We start from the raw sequence: 20,184 nt of genomic DNA on the forward strand, positions 1-20,184 counted from the left end.
CTGGTAAGATAATTGTAGTTGCTGGTGTTACTTTCGGAGATAATTGATGATGGTACGTGACACTATCACTCGAAGAGTCTTCATGAGTGTCTTCGCCGTCTGTAGATTCACAGTCCGCAATATCGAGTGTTTCAGTTGTTTCTGGCCACATGTCTGCGCCATTTACATGCTCGTCTAGAAGTTTAACAACCATGTTGCACAACACATAGTATTCACGCGTGTTTTCTGTTGATTGCTTCATTTGGCATCTGTGGTATATCTCCATGGCAAGCAGCAAAACATTTACAGGGTTCACCATCACTTGTGAGAGGAGATTGAATGTTCACCGTAAAGTGGCTTGCGGAGTATAGACGAACATGTACAGAACGTCTTTCACATCTCTAATCAGTTTCAGGACGGTATGTTTCGAAATACGTACCAGAAATTAAAAGGACGTCCGTGCCACAGAAACGAAGATTCGATTCCCCTTTCCACCAAAACCGTGCAGCGATACTCCTCTTTGGTGAACGCCGCGATAAGACGGCCGCTCCTCCCGACCACGCGCACAGCGCTCGCGACTCGCCACTTCCAGGGGTGGCCAGCCGTCACTGCAAGCGCCAAGCGGAAAACACAGCCATGTTCGTGATTTTTTTTTAAGTGACTTCCAGTTCATGTCAGCAGCTACAATTTTGCATACGGACCTTTTGCACAGTTAAATAACAGTGCTAAAAAAAGCAATACATGTTTCGGCATGACAAGTCTGACCATTCCCTTGTTAGAGTAAGAAGTACGTGAGCCTAGGCACCGATGATCTCAGCATTGATATCCCTGTAACCTTCTTTAACGAAAACTTGTCACACTCGTCCGTCATTTCTGGAGTAGCAAATGATCGATACGAATCGCGAAGCTCGCGCGTAAGTCACTGGCACTCAGCACGATGACGGAAGATGTTGTGTTCACACCTCTCCTCATCCCGTGACCAAAATGCAGCGTCTTTGTTCCAACTTTGCGTTGACCAAAAGCGGTGCTGGGAAATCGGTTGACGAAGTCCGGTTTTTGGGGCGCCAGGCGAAGGGGGTGTGTGTTGCCAGCTGTATAGCGCGGTTCGAGGTAACTGACTGTGGCGTGGGTGGGACGCAGGCGGTCCGGCAGTGCCGACACAGACGTAGACGCCCTGCTGCAGCAGTTCCCTCGCCTGCCGCGCGAGCTGGCAACGCCGCCCCGTGACGTCAGCGCTGGGGGGGGGGGGGGGGGAGGGGGCAGCCGGCTGTGTGCGCGGTCCAGTTGTGACGCAGCAGCCTGGAGGGAAGCGGCGTGCCACGTTGTCCTGCCTACCCAGACAGAGCTTGTGTATCTTGTGTCTGCACGGGAATACCACAGAAAGGTAAGGCAGCAATTTATGGGAGCGGCGGATGTTCTGCACGCTTTTGTGTGGTTTTCGTCGCGTAACTCACTGCTCTTGTCTAATACTTCGTCTTACTTTGAAAAATTACGACCGCTACGAACAAAGGGGGTGGCTAACAGTGTGTTAAATTACCGTTTTCAGTGTTCAGCGATTTATTGGTCGTTACTTATGGCCTTGCTCCAGTCTATGAAAACTTGAGCGAGATTAACTTGGAACGAATGGAAAATTACGCCACATTCAGTCGGCTAGTGTTTCGATGTGCCAGTGTAGATTTCCGCGGAATTCACGTACAACAGGCATTCAAAATGAAAACCTCGCGTTCTTGATTATGTTCGTAGGACGCAAGTTTACGAAAACCATCAAACGCAGAACTTTGCAGTAAGCGAGTTTTAGTGCGACAAGGCGTGTAGCGGCTTGCAGGCGTGCCAGAAATTTATTTTTTAATGTTTCGCGTAATGTGGCCGAATTCAGACATCTAAAATGTTGTCAAGATGTACTCATTCAGAGGTATAATCTTAAATTGCGGCTTTCACACAGTAAGAGAAGTACCGCAGTTGGAAGCATTGCGCGTCGCGAGGTAACGTGACTAAGGGCGCTAAAATACGCGGACGTTATTCAGCCAGTATTTCAGAATGAGGGCAGTTACCGACTTCCAAGAAACTGCACGCAAGACTACGAGAACTGAAGAGATTTTTCCGCTACCCCCCCCCCCCCCCCGGGGGCCCCGTTGTCGCTGTTCATGGAGTGAACTTAGGCAGCAGACGTATCGTTGTAGTTTATCGGTACCTAGCTATTCGCGACGCAGTTTGCAGACAGTATCCCCACACCCCGTAGGGTATCTGCAAAAATTACATCGTCGTACGGCCCACACATCAGTAGACATGACGTGTCAAAAATTTAGACGCGCGATAAACGGGATTTTCTTTAAAAAGGAGCGCAACTTAGACACTGTATTCACGCAGTATTTTAGAATGAGCACTTGCTTTCGAACACACATTAAGAACAATTTCAAACCGTTTGTAAACTTTCTCGCTTACATGCTTAACGATAGATGTTACACACGTTAAATCGTGTGCAAAGTAATCAGACGTCGGAAGCTGTTTCGTGCGTGGGCGTTGCGGATCCTGAAATCCGTTCGCGAATCACAACTCGTGGCGTCACGCCGACACGCTTGTGGCGATGAGACGCAGCACACACGTTCATTTCCGTATTTTCACAATTTTCTGGAATTAAGGTTATGGTCAACGAGCAATCTGTAGCTTTCCCCAACACCCTCATTACAAACAGGCGACCATTTGCGTAGTAGTTGGCGAATTCTTGAGAATTTATCGTAATGTTCGTGCTTCACGAAATAAACATTTCGTATTTTTTGTCGCTCTGTCACGTCTCCTCGTTTGTGATTTGCTGATGAAATTTTTTTAGCACTCTACAACGCTGCATCGCTTTGTTGGGCTGTTCTCGTGTTACTTTTTGTCTGATGGGAGAGCCCGGTGTGTCGACAAAGCAACGCGTCAGCGATCTGTGAGAAGCGCCGTGTTCTGTGCGGCCTGCGCTTCAGTCGTGTATTATGTGAGGGAGGAATGAATGTCGGTGATTCTGACGCCGTCACTTACCAGCTTCATTTGACGTTCAAATTACACGATTAAAGTGCAGTGTAGATTTCTATGTGCAGGCACTAATGTCGGCAGAACCTAGATTTAATTTGTGCCATTTCCAGTGCAACAGTTGCGAGAATAGAGGTAGATTTGTTGTTAGTTTCCGTCAGAGGACCTAATCACGTCAGAATTATAACATTTGTAGTGGCATTTGCTAATTATGTTTGACAGAAACATACACCAAACATTATTTCGTTTAGCCAGATACTGTTACAGAAACCTTACACGTTTTTGATGGTAAGTCACAGTTTCGGAATCGTGGGTGGCCACTGACGTCACATTTGCCGACACTTGGGCGTGACAAAGTACTGAATATGACCTGTCTTGAAAAGTTCAGAAATGTCGTGTATCAGTTAGACTGCACATCGTCGTAAAACGCAAATTCCACTCTCAAAACTATGAAATTGACAATGTTAACTTCGCAAACAGGTAGATCAAGACGACGACTGTTCAGTGTGCTCCCCTCATCCACTGCCAGCAAAGAACGCGTGACGTCACGGAAAAGTGACTCGTCACACGTGAGGGACAGGATGATTTGATAAAAGTTGCGCGAATTTTATGTATAATAAGTAACCCGGAATCGGTGCTCTAAATGCCCTTCGCTTTCGTGACGTGGAACTATGTGTGGTGGCTTTCGTATTTATACTCGCCTATCACAAAATATACAACGCAATTCATGCACGCCGTATTAAAGACCTGTTCAAAACGTGTCGTGTGTAGCGAGATAAGATTTGCTGAATTGTAGAAAACTGTGGCGTTCACGGATGAGCAGTAGCGGCAGCCAAAACAGTTTCCTAAGAAGGCCTCCACTTAATCGCGAGTGTGTGGAATCGGCTCTTTGGGTCACACATAGATATCCAGTAATAAGGGAGTAAGGTCACTCGTGACTTGGGAATGTGCACAGTGTTTCCGGGTGCTTTCAATTCATTAGGTGTTCTGTTCACCAGTAAAATGTTTTAGTTGCATAAAATTTCTCACTGTGGTGTCTCACATGATACTTGGGCTGGCAGTAAACGTGACTCAACGTGGAGACGGTGGCGAGGCATCGCCCTGACACGTGGCTGAGGGTAACCTGCGTGCAGGAGTAACCGTGCTGTACCGGTGTGCGGACATTTGCCACGATTTTAGCTGCTCCGAAGGGCTGGGTCCCTTGTCTCCCCCTCCCCCTCCCCCTCCGCACCCGCCGCGTAGTAAAGCTACTTACTGAGCCTTTCTGCTGATTTACTTAACACAGGACCAGAATCTCTTAGGAGTTTCGGCCACATTTATGGGGTATCAGTTCCGTCTCTTATTAATTTATTTGGTACGAATCTCTCGAGTGCTGTTGATAACATTTCTTTGAACTTTAAGCCTCATATGGTCTTCACTTACATAGTTTGGAAGGATTGGGGAGTGTCTCTTAGAAAGAAGTCTACCGAATTTTTAGCAGCTTTTATAAATAGATATATTTCGTCTTTAGTTTTGGTGAATTTCTTTTTTACGGAATTGATCCTCGCTACGACTTTGTTCACTAATCCCTGTATCCGTCGTGATGCTCGGGATTATTTGTGGCTAAGAGTTCAAGTGTGTTTTCGTAACCATTTCCAATATGAATGGTCTCGTTAACTAATTGTTCAAAATAATTTGAAGAGACCATGTAGAACAATTACAGAAGTTGTTTTGTTCATTACAATTACGGTTTTTCCCTCCAAAACCTAGGATGTTTTCTCTGTGACTCTGTAAATACCAGAGCTAAACAATGTAGAACAACGTACGTTACAAGCATAGCATTCTGTATTACCACAGTTACTTATCTCTAACATTTTTAAAAATGTACGTAGACTTTAGATGACTTGTCAATGATAGAAGTTCTTATCTCTATTTAGTAGCGTATTTTCAGTCATGTTTTGAACATTGTCCCGCTACACTTTATTAACTAATGTTTCGCCGCAAGAGATATCGGATTTTAGAGAGTAAATTAATATGGAGTACGTCGTTCTTCTTTTCAAACGTTCAGATACCCATTTCTTCTTTCCTTATTGTCTTTTGGGCATGCAGTTTTAGTAATTAAAGTAGGCACAAATGCAGCGATCAAAAAAAAAGAAAAAAAGATTAGCGTACATTCGCACTCTTTTGCATCCTTCCGTTCTTGTTGTTCCCTTGGCGATGGACTGTTTCTATCTCAATAAGTAAGCGTAAAAGGAAGCTACCGTACAGACAGAGGGATCTGTATTTATACTTGGCACAACTAATCACATACTTAGTCGTCGGTATTGCTTTCGTTTCCCAAATGTTATAAATGTTTCGATTTCGGAGAAGCTCTGTATTTCCCCGAGATGTCGATGAAGGAGGTCCCTTACGTACTGGTTGCATCGAGTAAGATGGGAAGACGCCGGTTTGAAAGCGGACAGAAGTAGTATGAGGAAGAACGTCCCTAACCTGAGGGATCGCTAGTCAAGCTACCTGGCGAAGGGGCAAGTGTGGCAAATGTCCAGCGTGGCAAATGTCCGTCATTCGCTGTGCCACTGTGTGCTTGTAATCTGAAGTTGAGCAGCCACTCACAGAGGTCTATCGTGGGCTGTAACTGCTGTATGGCAGCGAAACTTGGTATGCTAATGCGCCCTTGCGGAACCGATTTACACTGGAAAGAAATGTTCCCATATGTAATGGATTGGGAACGGAACGTGCGCAGGAAGGGACAAAAAAGTGAGAAAGGCAGAATGTCGATATTGTTAACCGCCACTTGCAGAACTTGTTCAGTATGAGCACCGGAGACTTCCGCGAGGTGTTGCACAGTGACAGATTCGCACCTGCTAACCAACATTGGAATTGATTTCCTCCGGCGCCAACTGGTTTCGCGTTAACGCATTAGCATGTCTACAGTGTTTCGCTGCCTTACCATACTCAGACCACAGTGGACTTGGGTCAGTAGCTGCATTTTACTTACAAGCACCCGGTACTTGAATGTCTCAGACGGAGAAAAAAAGGTTCGTGAAAATTTCGCTGTCGCCTTGGCGGTCCATTTGGTGATACACAATTCAGTAGTTAATCAATTAAAATAATCTGCAATTTTCTCAGACTTCCGTCGTGTGTTTCACTTTTCTCAAAGCATCAAGGCTCTGCAAGTACCCGTATTTCCAGTACAGGCGGCTGCCTAAACTGGAGCAGCTCGCAGCTGCTGATAGCGGCCGACATTGACCCGTGGCGTAATGGTGTGCTGCGTCACGTCACACACACACTCACGGATACAACAGAACGCGTGGCTGCTATATTATTTTCTGTAAAGTCTTGTGGTGGAAAAGTGATCCGTTGCTCGGCCAGAGTTGTGGGACAGGTTGTCAGGTTACAGTACGGTTGTCAGTCAGCGGAGCCAAAGAAATGGAATGTTACAGTAACAATTTTTGTGTGGCACGTATTTCACGCATGTTAGCTTTCGAAGAGTGTTGTATGTCCGTGTTGGTGACGCACAGTTGGAATCGGCAGGTTCAGTGCTGGGCACCGCTTGTCCCTAGTGTGGGGGCAGGTTCGCACCTGTGCAACTTTGCGTGTGCGGGAGACGCACGCAGCCTGTGCAGCCGCGCACGCCCCTTGACACGTGAGCACGGCGGCCCGCGGCAGCCCCCACTCTCCGGACGAGTGCAGACCGCGCTCTCCCGTCCACCGTTTTTTGTACTGCGTCTCACTGTTACGTTCCTGTGTTTCGCGCCCTTTCAAATTTTCGCAAGCCCATTGGTCGAGTGGTCTGAAAACAAAGAAAATGGCTCTGAAGATCATCGTGCATACATACCGGTGACGCGAGTTCTCGGCAACATCCAGTATGGCCTCTACTTTGTGTAATCAGTGATCGAGTGGCCTTCTGCTAATATTTAAAGTTCATTTGAGTCAGCCACAGTGCAATGAAACCCTACTTTAATCGCTAGATTTTCGAAAATAAACACTAAGAGAAACAGGGCTGCAGTAGAATTATAAACATTATGACTTAAATATAGGAGACAACCGCAATTACGACACACACACAGTTTAATTACACAAACCCGTGACCAGTTTCAGATTTTCCAACATCCATTGTTAAGTGCTTTTGCAAGCTGATCAGTACTTGCGTTAACCGCCTACGGCCAATCCAGCGATGCGAAATTTCGTCGTTTAGGTAGCAACAAACATCGATGCTCCCTCGAGGGTAGGCTTGTATTGCTGGAAGATGAAATTTCTGGAATCCGGAATGAGTAGTCCAAACAACTACAACTCCAACATATCGAGATAAGATGTATCCGCCACAGTTGTCTCACAGTATTAAAACGGCATTTTGGCAAGGCGCTGAATTCGTAATGGCATGCAATCATATTCGTACACTTAATACTTCGGAAAAATTCGAATTCTGGAAACTAGTGAATCGTCGACGGTAGCCCTCTGTTTCGCCTTTTACCCGACGTCTTTAGTTTCTGCACCAGTACGGTACTGAGCAGCCCAACTCATGATCTCGAGCCCCTTGCTAATTTTACACAAGGCCAAGAAGTCTTTAAATTCTAATTCAGTCTGGTTGACAATATTGCATTTACGAATTATTTCAATAACGTACATAATATCTGTACACATAATGTGCTTCCAGGAACACCCGCGAAATGTTAACCATCAAAGTACTTCTGTGCCCTTACAATTAATCACTGCTGCGCCTAATATTTAATTCTCAGAATCTGGTACTTTCTGAACACGCTTGGTTACACTTCACGTGCTGACTTTAATCCCAGTACATACACTGTGTACCTTAATGTCGGGAATCTTTCCGTAAGCAATGAAAGATAATGTACGTAAGTGATCAGTATACGCCTACTTCTATTGAACCCATATTACTCCTCTGTGGTACACAAGTTAATTATGTACGTACATGTAACCGATGCAGTTCCGCGTGTAACTGACGTATACAAAGACGCAGGTATCGTTAGTAGGTCGAGTGTAAGTGTTTGAATTCTAAAATTGGATGTAGAAGTTCGTTATGTGGAGAGCCAAGTACGAAAAACCACTGCACCAATGGCTTTATTCTTCTTTGAAAATAATGCTGAGAAATTTATACACGAGTGCTTTCTAACGCGTAAATACCTAGTGTATGGTGAGCTGTCAGTGTTGCTGTTCATTAACTTGTAATTCACGCCCTACCTACCCTTAGTTCACTTACAGTATCACTGAAGCGTCGTTCCTTTCCGTACGTAAAACTGCGATTACAAGTTACGAAATGGCACAGTAGGTGAAGCAACGTCCTCTATAAATCACTGCAGGACCTTTGCTTGTCTCTGAGTTGCACAGCAGATCAAATGAATTTTGGTTACCACTCACGAATAATTCCGTCTCTCGTTTATTTACGATTAAAATGCTTAATATTTGGGCAAAGCTGCTGATAGCAAATATCGTTCTCCTTACTGTTTATCTAAATATGTCCCCGACCTTCCATGTCTTCTTTCTTTTGTCGTGTAAATTTTGCCAACTCCAAGGAAACAAGACGACCGGCAAGTCAGGGATTTTTGTCTCCTTATCTATGAGTTTCAAACAACTATTTCTCTTTCTTTTTCTCTTACAGAAATTAGTATTGCGTATTTCTTTATACTTACCGCGTGTACAAATTATTTCCCCTTTTTTACTTATTTACTTAAAAATATGCGAATAATCGTTACCACCTAGATGGACATAAAACATGAAAATTATATCTATGGGCGGTTAGTCTCTAAATTGGCTAAAAGAGAATTACTGCCATCTTTGTAGCCTCTTTTATGTAGATGCTTTAAAAATATATTCATTACATGATGAACGGTGCTGTTTTTTATAAACTCACGCAAAGATTATTAACGTGACTTCTCTCGACCGAAATATTTCAGACAGGACTAAAGAAAACGATGGCGTCAACTCTTGACAGTTTTTGTGTGGTGATCCACAGTGCGGACCTTACTGTAGTTAGTTTCTTACTGTGCTTAGTTTGAAGCGTCAGAAATTAAACTTGGTATTTGAATCTAAAGTAAGTGCAGCTTGCGGGGATGACGTCAGACAGCGATATTCTGCGCGGTTATATTGAAAGAATTCGTACCTGTAACTACGAGATTTCGAGGGATTTTTTTCCTTGCTCTTGGTTCAATACAAAGCCACTAAATGTGGCACCAGTGCTCCGGTAGTATAAAACCGAATACGGCGACCGGTCAAGTCTCTTCTGCATCAACGAATCACAGCGCAGACAACAGCCACTTACTGGGAGCTGTTGAAAGTGACCAGCCCAAATATATAAGGGTTACTGCACAAAAACAGCCGCCAGAGAATAAGTTCCGACCATCGTACTCGGCGCAGCACGAGGGAACAGACGGAAAAATTTAGGTTCCTGTTCCGCCCACGAATGGCGCGTGGGTAGAGTGATCCTCGGTAAGGCGTCTTTATTGGCCGCAGTTTCTCGATTGTTGTCGTCGTAATTTCGCTGCAAGCCTGGAAGCTTCGAGGAGACGCGCTGGCACGGCGGAACAGCGGCTTGTGGGCGGGAAGCGGGCGTCCGCGCAGTGCAGATAACTGCGAGTCGCCAGTCCAGGGTCAGCGGGTGACGTCACGCGGCGAGGCTGGTGGAAACCGGCTGCAGTGAGAAGCACGTTGGTAGGTGGGGAGGGGGGGGGGGGGGCAGCAGCGAGACTGACGTCACGGCGCAGCGAAGAACGGCTTCGGTGAACAAAGTACCCGCCACCACATTCCGCAAAGTCGTCTCAGGTTTGGATCTGTAGGTGGTTACTTAGTTTCACTAAATGCCCCATCACGATATTAATTTTATGGTGCTTTAGGTTTAGATTTGATTGATACACGACAAGTGTGTTGGAAAAGAGCACCGCAACGTATTACGCTTATGCACATGACGGTATACAGTTACATTCATGACGGTGCATTTTGTGTGCTTCATATCGTTTGAAAGCGATGTTTCACGTTGAGCCGGAAAACATTGGCGCGTAAAGAATGTGTACGCCACAGGAAGTTTTCAGGCAGAAGAACGTTTCCTTCAACTTGGCCGATCTGCTCGGCGGTGGAGATGACCCGAAGTTACGGGGGCGGCGCAAACACCGAGAGAAGGTAATTAGCGACTCGGCCGGGAATCGAACCTGGGACGCTAAACACGGACTGCGGACACTGCTGCACGGACCGTGAACACGAGTGGGTCTGGGATACGCTGTGTGGGGCTCACCACCTCTCTTTCCTGCTAGGAGTAGTCAGTGTTTCGAAATTCTTCCGTTCATTACCGCCTTAGCAACGTCGCGTTTCCTCTCTGTGGAGGGGGGGCGGCGGGGGCGCCAAGGGGGGATGTGAAGATGTTCTAAAAAACAAACATCTACTCGCATTTTGACCTAGAACATGCGAATTTCTTCTCAGGTGGGTCTCTGATAAGAGCCGTGCTGTCCGTTCAACGGAAACAACGATTGTGTTTTCCGGCACGGAATATCCGCTGACAAACTTCTGGGTCACGTTATTCTGTTTACACTTGTTCATAAATGAAATGGCCATGCTAGTACTCGTAATTATGTAGGAAAATTATATTACAAATCGCCTACTTTCAAATGAAATTCATAGCTCAGATCCTCAATAACAGAATTGTGGTTGTGGAATTGCATACAAAGAAAGATTAATTAAACGAGAAAGCTTATTTGTTGTATCTTGAAATATTGATGCACTATTCGAAGTCTTCCAATTATCAAATAGATGATTTTTGGGCACAGGCCACTGATTTCATCGCCAAACAGAAAGAAGAAATCGCTGCAAGGCATGCGAAAAAACTGTCAAATTTGTCCAAGGGTGTTATCAGAGGTAACCCAACAAGGATGTTCCAATAATACAGGTTTCACACCCACGTTCTGTGAACGTGTTATTAATAAAACTTCTACAATGTATTCAGCAGCTAAGACGCAGTTACTATCCAAAGCGCTGAAATTCAATATCGCACCTGTGATTAAAGAACCACAGGTGGTAGACAATTTCATAGCAGGCCTTAAATTAGGTTTGGAGTGTACCAAAACGCCAAAGAATGTTCAAACGCGGTTTGGCTAATAATCCTGTAAAATCTTAGAAAATGAATGATCTGTCGCTCAATCAAAGCATTACGTTATAGAACCGTGAAAAGTGTTAATCTTAAACTGGAGAATAATGGCGCCCTAATTACGAACGCCGATAACGGGAACTCGTTAATTATAGCTTCCAAAGCGGAATACATAGAAGAAACAGGCATTTTTCGATCAAAATGGCATTACTTTCATCGAATCAGAACCTACTCAAGCGTTACATAAAGAGATAAAACAGGTTTGCAGAACACTAATAAATTAATAGGAGTGTTTCAAAAATAATGGCTCCTGAATATCAAACCGAAGCCGCCCATACTAACGAGTCAGTTCAAAGTTCACAAAAACTTCCATCCGATACGTCCTATCGTGGACAGTACAAATAGTACGTACCACAAGCTGGCCAGTGTGTTTACATTACAAAATTAAGGACAACTTCGCTTTCCGGAAAAATTACTTTCAGAAACTCTGTCGAATGGTAAATAAACTGAATAATGTAATCTGCCATGCCACATCCGAGCTGGCCCCCTTTGATGTTTCCAGCCTCCGTACCAACGTACCTGTAGATCGGACTTACACCTCCATAAGAAATTGTCAGATATTGAAATTGATGTGCTCATGAATCTCCTGCGCATTGTTTTGAAATACAATTACTTTTCTTTTAATGACAAAATATAGTCACAAGCGTACGGGTTAGCATTGGGTAGTCCTCTAGCAGGGATTCTTTCCGATATATTCATGGATACGATAGAATCTCAATTTTTTGTTAATAATATAGAGATGGCGGAGAAAATGAAGTTGTATGCCGAGATACGTGGATGATATTCTCTTGGTGATTGACTCGTCCCAAGAAGACATAGATGAGATATTTGTACTGATTAACGATCTCCACGAGAAAATTATTTTTAGTCTTGAAAACTAGTCACCCAGTAGGATGTTGAACTACTTATATCTTACGTTATCTATAGTAGATGATCACATTGAATATGACATCTTCATCTCCAGGAAGCATAGGTTGAAAAAATGTCATACCTGCCGATTCTGCACACCCGCTGGCGCATAAAATGGCACTTTTTCACTCTAGTATACATAGAGCGATATCCAATCCCCTATCCGCAGAAGCCTTGGAACACGAACTGGCAACCCTTGAAACAACAGCCCGAAATAACGGTTACGAGCTTGAAATGAAGAGACGGCTCTATGACAGGAAAGTAAATAATTATAAAAGTAAAAGTTCCACGTTAGGTTATCGTGCTGGAAGTTAGTCCCTTCATAGGTAAAGTTTCATATTAAATAGGGCGTCTTCTAAAGAACCGGGGGTTCAAGACAATTTTGCCTACTAATAGTAGGCTGCAGAAGAACCTGATTCACACCTTTAAAAAGCCTAAATTGCCATTATCCGGAGTTTACAAGATTGCATGTGGCAATTGTCCGAAATTTTTACATCGGCCAAACAGGAAGAGCCTTACTAACGAGATACAAGGAGCATATCCCTACTAAAGTTGCGGATGACAAGCGTGGTTCGACATTCGCTGAACACTTGGTGCAAACGGCTCACGCACCCAACCCTCCGAATAATACTAAGCTCTTGCATTGCGAAGTTCCCGTACTACATGACAAAAAATAACCTTCTTAACGACCAGCTGCAGCTGCGAAGCAAAAACTTTTTGAAGGTGTTCAACCGTTATTCCATCCGCCATAAATAATCGTAGGGAGTAATCAACATGTTTAGCACTCCCGTTTTGCCGAATAGCTGGCATCATCCGGTATTTCAAACCCGTAGTTATCCACCATGCGATCAACTTCGATGTTTAGCTCAAATATGCTAGGTTGGCTTAAAATAGTACACGCATTGGTCCCTTCACTTTTGACGTCCAACAAATTATTACAAATGTTAAGACAGTCGCTGTATCTGTGCTCCTTACTGGACAACGTGTACGTCAATTTCGTTAGCCGCACCTGGTTATTCCTAAAATGTCAACACACGCTGTCGCGCATGCGCTCTCGAGGCTGTGGACAGTACCAGTACAACGTCCGTTGCTGCCACACTGCGGTCGCGGAGTGGGGCCGTGGCTGTTTCCCGGATAAGTTATTACAATGTGGCGACGTATTTCTGTACTATAGTGTTTAGTTTCTGACGTTGCCCAGTATGGACAAATCGTAGTTCCTTTTATTCTGAAGGTGGTTGGGTTGTCCCAACTGAAACCTAGGTAAAATTAGGTAAACATTGCAACTGAGGCTCCCAATTTCAAATTAATATTTATACAGGTGCTGACAGGGCCGCGAAATGTTGAAAATGTTACAATAACCTCATCTCCTCTTCATTACTGGTCACACATAAGCAGCTTATTTTCTGGAGTTGGGCTTTAAGAGCGTCGTCGGTGGCTGCTCCACACGCCGTGCAGGGCGGCGTGAGGCGCACACAGATTGTCCCTGCAGCTGAAAGCAGCGCCGTGCCGTATTCGCGGTGCGCACTAAAGGCTGCCGACACAGACTGCCGCATATCGGCGGCGGCCATATTTGTCTGCACGGCGTGCAGCCCGTCTTGTTCTCTGGAGTGCGTTAGCTTTTTTCACAAAAACGTGGCACCTTGTTTTGGTACTTATATGCGGACATCAGTTTGAAGAGGTACGGGCACAGACAAATTTCAAAATCACCGGTACCGGCTGTGTTTTACACATAAGGTCGACGTCGTTTTGAGATCTCGTGATACCAGAAGACAGGAATGTGCTGCAGGAAGCTCTCGTGCCGACGTCACTCGCTATTGCAGTTCGCTGCTGAGCTCGGAATAGAAATGAAAGAAAACTACAGGTTCCCTTAGAAACGTCCTTTCGTGCAAGAAATATAACTACGTCTTTGCAAAACAAAACGGAAGCTAACCCTACCGCTGATGAAGAAGAGAGCATCCTTTTAAAGTGGGCCAAGCCATAGATCCAGTCTCGTATTTACGCCGTGACAACAGTATTGTGGGAAATCGTAACCCGTCAATGCACGATAATTCCAATTGCATATTCCAGTGTACTCAACGAGATTCTAAATCGAAATACAGTGATACGTAGTTGTGAAATGAATTCAACTCCATGTTTGCAATGTACGTGTTAATCCCATCTCCGGATCACACTTCAGATGTTACGCTTGCACATGTTCTGTATAAAGGAGATAACTTAAAGTGAATCGTTACCACTGCCGGGTTGCTTATACTATTGTAAAACTTGCTGACACTTTAGTTTTGTGAAGCACGATGGATGAAGCTTGCGTATCTACACATATTGAAATTTCTCATAAGGCGTGGGCGGATACCTTAGCTGGCAAGAGTGAAGCTTCCACGTTGGCAACCTCATGTGGGGCGTAAACGTCTCGACAGCCAGAATACGCGGGTGTGGTTGACGCTTTGCTGATAGGCGCGGAGGCAAATACTCTGCCTGCGAGGCTGAAACACTGAGGACACACACAGCCACTGCGAGAGAGAGAGAGAGAGAGAGAGCGAGCGGTCTGTCACCGGGAAGCGGCCAGCCCAGGCTCCACAGAGGCCGGGACTTCCCCTGGCAGCTGGCGCAGTGCGGCCACACCCGCGGGAAAAAAGTACCTGTTGCTGTGGGGGAGAGGAGTGTGCGGCAGCGAGGCTGACGCGGCGACGGAGCCGCAGAATGGCCTTCCTGCCCCAAGTACCCTCCGCCACACACCGTAGAGTGGCCGGAAGTAGCTGTTCTTTTTAGTTTTGGATCGCACTCCAGCCCAGGACTCATTTTGTACTGCTAGATGTAGAATGTCGTATCAGAATCAAAGTTCCTCGACGAAGCATGTTCGTCATAAACGATAGTGAAATTTGGATATAGCTGTGTCATTGCTTAAAAGAGCTATTTTTCTTTCAATTAAATCTTAACGTAGCTTTAGTAGCTTGCTAACTGTTGACTTTGCTTTAAAGTGACTTCACATTTTTTCAGTAATTACAAAAATGGTTCAAATGGCTCTGAGCACCATGTGACTTAGCTTCTGAGGTCATCAGTCCCCTAGAACTTAGAACTACTTAAACCTTACCAACCTAAGGACATCACACACATCCATGCCCGGGGCAGGATTCGAACTTGCGCGGTTCCAGACTGTAGCGCCTAGAACCCCTCCACCACTCCGGCCGGCTTCAGTAATTACAGTTTTTAGGTAATTACAATAATTACGTAACCCAAAACCTGAAAGACGGTAGCCATTGTGCTGCACATTACTTTCTATCCATCTGGTCATTTTACACTTTGCACATAATTCCTTCACGCCCATCATATCGAAAATAAATGATGCACATTGTCTTAAGATACTAACACCTGCTTAGCTACTCTTTACATCGTAAATATTCTCCTAGACTTGGTGAAGGATGTATTGGCTTCAGTAACCATCGCGTTGATATCGTGATCATTAATCCCTGTGTCTGTAGTCTAGTCAATTCCCATTCTGTGTGGGTTCTCGAATTAGCGGTTCGAGACAGTTGTCGGAAAATGCGCAGTAGCGTTCTCTCCTGTGTGATTCCAGTTGCTTTTCTATCACATGGTCGCATCTTTCGATATCCGCCATTCTGATATTCCTCCGATGGTTAAAGCGGAACTAGGGCTAACACCGTCAGTGAAACAGTTTTCGGAGAAGACGTTGGGGCCTCTCTCTGTAATCGCCGTTTTTATGCCATTATGCTAGAGTGTAATAACTGAGATTCCAAACAAAGTAGGTGCTCACAGGCGTGAATATTACCAAAATGGTATCAGTTTAATAAGTCATGGTGGCAAAATACTGATACGTAATATCTGCAGAAGCTTGGAAAAACTGGAAGTCGTTGACCTCGGAAAAGATGAGTTTGTGCTGCAGAAAATTGTAGGGACGTGACAGTAGTGACCCTATGACTGCTCTTAGAAGATAAAATTAAGCAAAGACAAACCTGTTTTTATAACGTTTTTAGACTTAAGAACACTTGGCAATGACTGGAATATTCTTCGTGAAGGCGATTTCACTATCTCGCGCCCACGGGAATGAAATATTTAGAACGTGCATCATATCTCTTAAACCGCTACAGACATGGAAACGAAGTATTGGCGAATTATGGCACACAAGGAGGAGATTACTTTACCTTTACCGGTTTGTAAACACATCGAACTTCCTTATCTGTGGCGATTTATCTGAAGTTGTGCTTTCTATTTTAGTTTATAGATTCCAACGACTGTAAATCTGTAAGAGTTATCGCAGCTAGCGAAACAAGACTTTCCTAGTATGAAAATAAACAGGAAATTTCTCCTCTTATGCTAAAAAAAGTGCGCGTCATTTACGATGGCGGCCGAGTTTAGGTTCGATCTGCGCATCTGACGTCATAAAACAGCCAGCCAATGAACAGAGAACGACGTTGCCAGAGCTAGACTGTAGTTCAGAGCAGAGACGAGTGTCTTCAGTTTTAGAAACGTTCAGTCATAAATAAAGTAATTGAACAAAAGCAATGTCTTGATAGCAGACTTTCTTTTATAGAAAGTTTGGAAAAAGAATTCTTTATACCAATTGCTTGATATTCTATTAATTAAACCAAGCAGTAAGCCTCCTAATTCAGGCAATAGCAAGGAAATTCTCACTAACCGCTTTTCGCAATAAAGAACAGCGATAATTGTTTATTACCTATTGTTCAAAATGGTTCAAATGGCTCTGAGCACTATGGGTCTTAACTTCTGAGGCCATCAGTCCCCTAGAACTTAGAACTACTTAAACCTAACTAACCTAAGGACATCACACACATCCATGCCTGAGGCAGGATTCGAACCTGCGACCGTAGCGGTCGCGCGGTTCCAGGCTGTAGCGCCTATAACCGCTCGACAACCAGGGCCGGCTATTTCCTATTGTACTTCGACGAAACGTGAATAATTCATAGTCATACCAACAGTGTTTGTCGCTATTTTACGTGATACTTTAAAGTCCTCCAGGAATTATGTCGAATGACGAGCTGCGTTAGCGTAATGGTGAAGGTCCTTCGCTGCTAAGCAACAGGTTCTGAGTTCAAACCTTGTGCGGTGTCTAATGTTTTCTTTATTTAAAAACAATATCGAAGTGTCCTCATGAATTTCATTCGTTTGAATGTAATTATCTGAAATTTCTAGTGGCAACTAAAATCGACCATATGGAAAGTATACGCTATGGACTTTTACCTCTGCAAACTCTTCAAAATTTCGTGCAATGGTTTACTACACTTAATGCTGTACAATAACTGCGTTGAACATCGAAACAAAATTAAGTCATTTATGGGGGGAAATTATCAGTGAATATGTGTTAAAATCAAATTTTTGGGCCAGATAGTTTATGTGAAACCGAATAAGTGTGTCAAAGCAGTCGGAACAACATGTATCTGCACAGGCGAGCAGTGCAGTGATGACAAAATCGCGCACAGCACGGAATGCGGGGAGCACGTCTCTGTAGCAGCCTTGGTGGCTTTACTTCGTGAACTGCGCGCTCCCCCCTAAACGTAAGTTTGCGAACTATACTATAATATGGCGCTGCTTCTCTTGGTGCGTGCAACTTGCAACGCAGCACTCCGCCGCGTCTGGGCAGGCGTGCACGAGCCGCCAAGATAAAAGAATTGAACTATACCACAAATCGACAAAATGAGGTTCTTCGTAAGCTATTGAGCTCTCTGGTCGCCAATTACTTGTTTAATCAGACACTCTGTTTCAGAATTCTGTCACAGTAGCTGTTCCAAAAATGAATGTTAAAATTATAGTGTGTTTTGGCAAGAAGTACAATTAAACCGGTCAACAAGTGAAATGTGGCCGTTACTCACAAACAGTGATGCTTCATCGAATGAGAAAAGGTTAACAATTCACACAGAAATAAACCGGCAATGCTGTTGGAATTGTGATTGAATCCCATAACCCATCGTATTTTGAACACTGAGCGACTGGAATGGAAACTTACCAAAGGATTTTATTCCTTTCCTTCATCTGAGTAGTATTAAAATGACGAGCGTAGCCTCCGGGCAATACGAGACGCACATGCCATATACTGGTTACTGACTTACGGCTTGCAAACTGACAAAATTTGATTCGCGAATAAAACGGTTGTTACTGAGAAAAGTAAACAGTTGATAGGTGACACAACACAGTGGTCAGTGAGCTGAGAATAATGCGCGCGACAGGAATACGGCAGCTGGCCGTGTGTGCTTTGTGAGAGGAAGAGATCACGTCGTTCGAAAGACATCGCCATGTAATTAGATCTGCCTTCATTGGCAATACAGTTCAACAAGTTAAATACATCAAATCACCACAGACTTTGACGATAAACGTACTTTCGAAATAATACCGACCAGTACTTCATTTGTGTAGACTGTTGTATAATTAGTTTATTAATGCTGAGAGAGAGAGAGAGAGAGAGAGGGAGAGAGAGAGAGAGAGAGGTTGCAGAAGCTTAAATGGTCATGAGTAAGCTATCGTTAAAAGAAATATGTCCTATGTCATAGTCCCGCTTTCCTGTTTGATGATGACAATTATCTTTTAATTGTTTTTCCTAGTTGTTACGCTTCGAATTGTCGTAATGCATGCGATCTAATGCGTAGGATTTGAGTCTAAGAATGTAGTCGCTGTCATGTTGACGCCAGGTACACTCAGCTGTGTAATGTCCCTGGGATGTCGAAGTCATTTCTAAAGCTGAAGACAGCGTCGTGTTTTATTTCGAGGCTCGTCTAAATGCGCTCGGACCTGCAGGCACAGAACATCACGTATCCAGTGACACACGTACTGTTCTGTGAAGTGAGTAAGCTTTATTTTGCAGTTGTTGCCGGTAGTAATACCTTGTATTCAGTATAAAGAGCGGCAAAGTAGAGACTACTATTGCAATTAAATAGCCGCCCAGAACAAGGTTGTAACAGACAAAACTAATTTCCTTTTTCAGGAAGAAGGAAACATTCTGTTGCACACAGGTTTATACTGCGAAAGACAAAGTTACAATGAAACAAGTGTACTGACCTCGTTATTTGACTAACAAGCACTTGTAAGGGTCACATGTAGATTAAAAAACAGGTACTTGAAAAATAACCTTGCTCTTCATACCTCATCTGGTGATTTTGCCACTATTAACACCCCTTATTGGATATCTCTGTACACTACTGGCCATTAAAATTGCTACACCACGAAGATGACGTGCTACAGACGCGAAATTTAACAGACAGGAAGAAGATGCTGTAATATGCAAATGATAAGCTTTCCAGAGCATTCACACAAGGTTGGCGCCGGTGGCGACACCTACAACGTGCTGACATGAGGAAAGTTTCCAACCGATTTCTCATACACAAACAGCAGTAGACTGGCGTTGCCTTGTGAAATGTTGTTGTGATGCCTCATGTAACGAGGAGAAATGCGTACCATCACGTTTCCGACTTTGATAAAGGTCGGATTGTAGCCCATCACGATTGCGGTTTATCGTATCGCGACATTGCTGCTCGCTTTCGTCGAGATCCAATGACTTTTATCAGAATATGGAATCGGTGGGTTCAGGAGGGTAATACGGAACGCCGTGCTGGATCTCAACGGCCTCGTATCACTAGCAGTCGAGATGACAGGCATCTTATCCGCACGGCTGTAACGGGTCGTGCAGCCACGTCTCGATCCCTGAGTCAACAGATGGGGACGTTTGCAAGACAACAATCTGCACGAACAGTTCGACGACGTTTGCAGCAGCACGAACTATCAGCTCAAAGACCATGGCTGCGGTTACCCTTGACGCTGCATCACAGACAGGAGCGCCGGCGATGGTGTACTCGAGCACGAACCTGGATGGACGAATGGCAAAACGTCATTTTTTCGGATGAATCCAGGTTCTGTTTACAGCATCACGATGGTCGCATCCATGTTTGGCGACATCGCGGTAAACGCACATTGGAAGCGTGTATTGGTCATCGCCGTACTGTCGTATCACCCGGCGTGATGGTATGGGGTGCCATTTGTCACACGTCTCGGTCACCTCTTGTTCGCATTGACGGCACTTTGAACAGTGGACGTCACATTTCAGATGTGTTACGACCTGTGGCTCTTCCCTTCATTCGATCCATGTGAAACCCTACATTTCAGCAGGATACTGCACGACCCCATGTTCCAGGTCC

General features: G+C 44.5%; 1 protein-coding gene across 1 annotated transcript in view; it reads left to right on the top strand.

Annotated features, from left to right (window-relative positions):
- Positions 1–1,275: 1,275 nt before the first annotated feature.
- The window catches only part of LOC126108319 (ankyrin-1-like), a 60,033-nt gene continuing 41,124 nt past the window's right edge, over positions 1,276–20,184 (top strand). The window contains exon 1 of the mRNA XM_049913538.1: positions 1,276–1,363. The gene's annotated coding sequence lies outside the window, so the exon portion shown is untranslated. The remainder of the gene's footprint in view (positions 1,364–20,184) is intronic.

The sequence above is a fragment of the Schistocerca cancellata genome, chromosome 11 (assembly GCF_023864275.1).
Source record: "Schistocerca cancellata isolate TAMUIC-IGC-003103 chromosome 11, iqSchCanc2.1, whole genome shotgun sequence".
NCBI lineage: Eukaryota > Metazoa > Arthropoda > Insecta > Orthoptera > Acrididae > Schistocerca > Schistocerca cancellata.